Here is a 5929-nt window from a genome sequence, read left to right on the forward strand (position 1 = left end):
AGGATCTGCCATACCCTAAGGATGCCCTGTTCATCCAGGATGGCATGGCTCTGCTCCAGGTCCTCACCAACCTTCCTCCACCCTGTGGGGAGATATGCCCACAATTGCTTGATCAGATGATGGCCAAAAAGCACTTTTTGTTCTCGACTGACAGTTACCATCCAGGATCTATCAAAGCACAGCAGAGCTTGAGACGTGGCAGTTCAGAGAAGATCATTTTGGCTGGACCAGCAACCAGGAAGCCATATGACTTCAAGATGTTTCTCACAAATGATGACAACAAAAAGCAACTCTGCCAGCTCCTGCTGCGAGTATGGAGTGATCAACAGGCGGCTTCAAGGCTGGAAAGAACAGAAATGGCAGTGCTGGTCGTGGAAGGGAGAGCCCATCAACTTCTCTCCTCAAATGGCAAGGTAAATTGAAAGCCCATATTAAAAGTGATTGATGGTTTAATTATACTCTAAGTGATTATCTGTGATTTGTGTCTAGTCTCTGTCATTGTTGATCAAAGTGCAATGTCCCATTGTGTATCAGGTTGAGGTAAGTGAGCTCCCCACTATCTACAGCAACCAGGAAGAGACTGGTACAAGGGTGGTACTCTACCTTCATCATGCTGCTGCCCTTGGGTACAAGAATGCTGTAGTCTGAACACCTGACACAGATATCTTTGTGATTCTTCTTTACCACGCTCACGCCATCAGGCTGACTATATACCTGGATACGGGGTCAGGGAAACATAGACAACTTCTCAACCTCTCTGAGCTCGCAGAATACCTGGGAGAAGACTACTGTGCCACACTTCTTGGATTCCATGTGTTCAGCGGAGAATACTGCACCAGTGCCTTCAAAGGGAAGGGGAAGGTGTGGCCCTTGAAAAAGCTGGAGAAGAACCCGAAGTTTCACAGGGCGTTCAGTCAACTCGGCGACAACTGGAATGTCAAGCCTGAGGTGCTGAAGCAGTTGGAGCAATTCACCTGTCTGATATATGGAGAGAGTCGTAAGTCTTCAGTGGATGTAGTCCGTGCCAAGTTGCTGCGCAAAATGGTGGGGCAGGACGTTAAACTCACTGCCAAGTCTAAGGTTGACCTGGCTCGCCTTCCTCCATGCTATGATGCTCTGAAGCCGCACGTCCAACGTGTGAACCATCGCGTCGCTCTATACAAGCGAGCTGATTAATCAATTTTAGAAAAACCAAACCCCTATGATGAGGAGCAGGGATGGATGAGGACTGATGGAGTGTTGAGACCGGTGTGGTCCTGTGGTCCTGTCCTGCCAACCTCCCTGGTTGATCTCCTGGACACGACAGAGCGTGAACAGGAAGACGAAGAGGAAGAGGAATTTGACTCTGATGATAGCATTGAAAACGATGATTCAAATTGAGTATTAATCAGATAGTGGAGAGCCAAACCTTGACTGGCTTATATGGAATGGGAAAGAGTAGTCACATCAATACTTATATTATGATGTTTGACCCTTGCTGTAGGCTAGTACAAAACAAATACATATTGGTTAACACACAGCATCTGTCTGGACACCCTATGTGTTCACTTACTCTACTGCAATATTGGCGTCTCTAAATTTGCATAGCATGCCACAGATACATCTGATCCCTTTGGGAATAGTTTTATTGTGATCTTTGACCATCAAAACATGGGTCTAGACACATTATTTGTCCATGTATCTGCAATAATGGCTGAGATAGAGTGAAAAGTGTGAACATTCCGTTGTTGGCAATTGTGACACTAATTTGCATAAAAAATACATGTGGGACATCCAGACAACATTTTAACATAGCTCATCATTTTCTACATACTTTTTACACTTAGGAAACACTGATTATAAGAATATCTCTCTGTCGGTGCAAAATACATCGTTCTTGGTACAAGACTAAAATGCTATTTTATTGTAATGGCGGCACTAATTAGCATAATAGCATACCACAGACACATGTGATCACTTTAAGAATAGTTTTATTGTGTTCCTTGACCCTCAAAACATGGATCTGGATACCTTATTTGTTCAGTTATCTGCAATAATGGCTGAGATATAGTGAAAGGTGTAAAAAGAGTGAAACTCGATTTTTAGGGTAAATAAACACTAATTTGGGAAAAAAATATACGTGGGACAATTTTTCAACTTTTTAACATAGCTAATCGTTTTCTACACAGTTTTTTCACTCTAGAAAATCGAATTAAAAGTATATTTCAGGGGGGTGCATGATACCCCCTTCTACCCACCCAACTATATAGGGTGAGTATTCAGACTTCCTCGTGACTCTGTTGGTATAGGTCAGGGGTGGGGAACCGGCGGCCCCCGGGCCGTATACGGCCCGCGAGACAATTTGGTACGGCCCTCGAGGTAATTTATAAACACACGCAAAAAAGAAAAAAATTAAAGAAATCTCGACCGCCAAATAATTAAACAAGCGAGTGCCTGTTTTTCCTGGCCATGGTTAGGGTCCTTGAACACAACACGAGCCTAACGTGTCATCACGTGGTATATGTCTCGTCTGACAGGGGTGCAGTGCTGACGGAGAGCACCAAAACGCGGCTCCGGCACTTCGAAAAATTGCAGAACCCATAAGGAGCCGTACACATGCCGCAGTTTTTGCGTGGCTGTGTCTTAGTTGTAAGTCGTGATGGGAATTCCGGCTCTTCTTGGTGAGCCGGATCATTTGGCTCGGCTCACCAAGAAGAGCCGGCTGTTTCGGCTCCCAAACGGCTCTTCAGTTTACCACATATTATACCTTTTAAAGGTGGGGTAGGTAAGTTTGAGAAACCGGCTCGAGATCGCTAGAATTTGAAAATACACAACCGGAGAAAATCTGCCACTTCCTTATAGAGCCCCTTCTCCAACACACACGAACGCGCACATGACCAATGAGGGCACGAGATAAGTTTGTGTCCCGATGGAAGGCTGACAGGCCTACCTGCCTGTCAGCCATAAAAAAATCGGGTTGTACTTTTTACAGTATTACGGCTTCTACAGATGACATTTTTTTATGGATTTCTTGTCAAAGCACTTAAGATATTCATTGCTATCGGGATGTTAAGAGCATTCCATGGAATATAACAAAAAGTGTATCTCGAGCCGGTTTCTGAAACTTACCCCACCTTTAATTAAATCAAATGTAGCCCTGTTTTGACTAATGATTTATATATCACTTAAATTATTCAATACATCCTTTGTACTGAAGTATTCAAAAGTAAAAATTACATGTTGAATATAAATGATTTGCTGTGGCCAATTGTTTTCATTGCATATACAGACCCGTGTAACTCTCTGATACCACCCAATGAATGCATTGACTTGCTTGTAGAACCATGCCACACAAAACAGATAGCAACACCTATAAAAACTATTTAAAAAAGGGGCTACTGTATCGACCTATATAAAGTATATAAATATAGGGTTTTTTTCAAAATACCAAAAAGATCCTGCATTTTAGCCATGCCTCATTTCGCTCTATTTGCTCTTTCCAGCGCTGTTTTTGCAGGGGGCTGATTCTGTGAGCGGCAGCTGACCACGCCCCCCTGCAGGAGAGGGGAGCGTGCTCTGAGTGAGATCAGCTGCTAGGCTGCAGTGGGGAGAAGAGGGGGGACAAAAAGAGATATCCGTCCTCCGTGTTTTATTCTTATAGAAGTAAGAAGAGAAGTAATGGGGCAGAAACCCTCCTTTGTACGCAGCGGTCCAGACATAGACATCAAACGGCGACACATATTCAGTTGCCAGTTACGTTGGCATTAGGGCAGGGATATCTAGATACTTTCCAAGGTTTGACATCATGAATTGTGCTACTTTTAAAGCAAGCAACGATGTTTTCAAATCTGTAATCAAAAAGCTCCTCAAAAACACTATCAAAGCAGTTTCTGCCATTGCTACGTTAGTGCAAACAGTAACAACGGACTACTTTAAAATGTCAATTTAAATCAATACATACAACTATTTTTTAAATCAATAAAATCATTTTCTAAATCCATAAAAGCATTTCAATTAATATTGGGAGTCATGTCGTTACTTTGTTGAGAATGTGGCCATGTAATAAGCGGGATAATGTGCACATTGTACATTGTATAATGTGCCTTCATGCCGATCAAGATCCCTCCGCAAAAAAACAAACAAAAAACGGCTCGTTCGCGGGCGAGAGCCGGTGTAGGTACCAGATGTGTTCGGGGCATGGATCGGGCCCGGCGCCATGAGGGGGCAAAAGGGGGCATTGCCCCCTCAGTTGTATTCTTTGCCCCCTCACTTTGAGCATCATTCATCCACCAAAAAGTACAATAAATGTCACAATTATTAATTAACTTTAAATAATTATTTTCCCCAATACACGTTACTATGTTTAGATCAGATACGTGGGCAGGCAGTCAAGCAACGTGTAAAAAAGCCTCAACCCCTAGCGAGCTTGTAGTCTTAATGTTAGTGTGTGTGCTTAGCTGTAAACACAGTTGGATGGGTGACCAAAACTTCCCCGTTTTCCGGGCAGAGTCCCCATTTTCGGTGGCTGGTACCCGGTTGAAACTCCCGAAAATGTTCCCGTATTTGAACGTGCGTTAAAAAAAATAGAGCAAGGTGAAATCAAATGTTATATGTCAGTAAAAACAGAGTAACAGTGTTGTGCCTGTTTGTAGCGTTAGCGTATTTCTTCTTCTAGTCTTCTTCTTCCTCTTTTTTCTTTAATGGCGAATCGCTTCCACTTGGATCATATATCGCCACCTACTGTTGATTTATTAAATGTTTATATTAAATCCTTGTCCTCAGACCAGTGTTTTTGAGGAACTTGTAGATCAGCTTGTTTACTTAATTTCTTGATTTACATATTGATTTGTATATTGAATTGAAATCCATGTCCTTGATGTTATGTTGTTCCAGTGCAGTTTTCAGAATGAGTTTTTGTCTGTTATAATCCGGGCAGCTAAAAAATACATGATGTAATTTTTCTCCCCAATTTTCGGCGCCCCCGATGGGTTGATGCGCCCTTAGCATTCACCTATACTGCCTATGCCGAGGGCCGGCCCTGGTGAAAACAATATGACATCAACAAAAAATAAGACGGACAACTATGTTGCAAATGTATTATCTTTTCAATTTACACACGGCATCTATTGCACGTCTGTCCGTCCTGGGAGAGGGATCCCTCCTCTGTGGCTCTCCCTGAGGTTTCTCCCATTTTTCCCTTTAAACTGGGTTTTCTTTGGAAGTTTTTCCTTGTACGATGTGAGGGTCTAAGGACAGAGGGTGTCGTATTGTCATACTGATATTCTGTACACACTGTGAAGACCACTGAGACAAATGTAACATTTGTGATATTGGGCTATATAAATAAACATTGATTGATTGATTGATTGATTGATTGATTGATTGATTGATTGATTGATTGATTGATTGATTGATTGAACTACAGATAGCACCACACATGATGGTTACTTGTTATTATTTAGGGCTGCCAGTATGGATCAGGTTTTTGCCAAAGCGAGCCCTTTTACTAGAATAATAATATGTTATGTATTATATCAACCGTATTGGTACAATGAGCGATATCTAGTGACGGATTTGCGAACATTGATTTGATTTTTCTCATGACAGCTAGACTCTAGAGACAAACCAGGGGACTTTATTTTTATTTGTAATCTGTGTCTGTCCATTTGGTGTAGTATTTGATCCAATATTCTATTTGGTTTGTATATTAGTCACTTTCTTATGAAATGCAAGGCCTTGATTTGAACATTCAATCCTGAAAATAAAAAATTAACCAGATTAATGTTTCTTTAATCCTGACCTGACTAGAGGTAAGTAAATCTGTATAGGAAGACGAGTTAAGGGATAGAGGAGAAAAGGTTATGGTATAATTACAGAGCCTCTCCATTTATAAATGGAGGAAATCAATGTTAGTCTGTTAACCAAAGTGCAGCCATCTATCTATCAACTA

Source organism: Pseudochaenichthys georgianus, chromosome 6, assembly GCF_902827115.2.
Source record: "Pseudochaenichthys georgianus chromosome 6, fPseGeo1.2, whole genome shotgun sequence".
NCBI lineage: Eukaryota > Metazoa > Chordata > Actinopteri > Perciformes > Channichthyidae > Pseudochaenichthys > Pseudochaenichthys georgianus.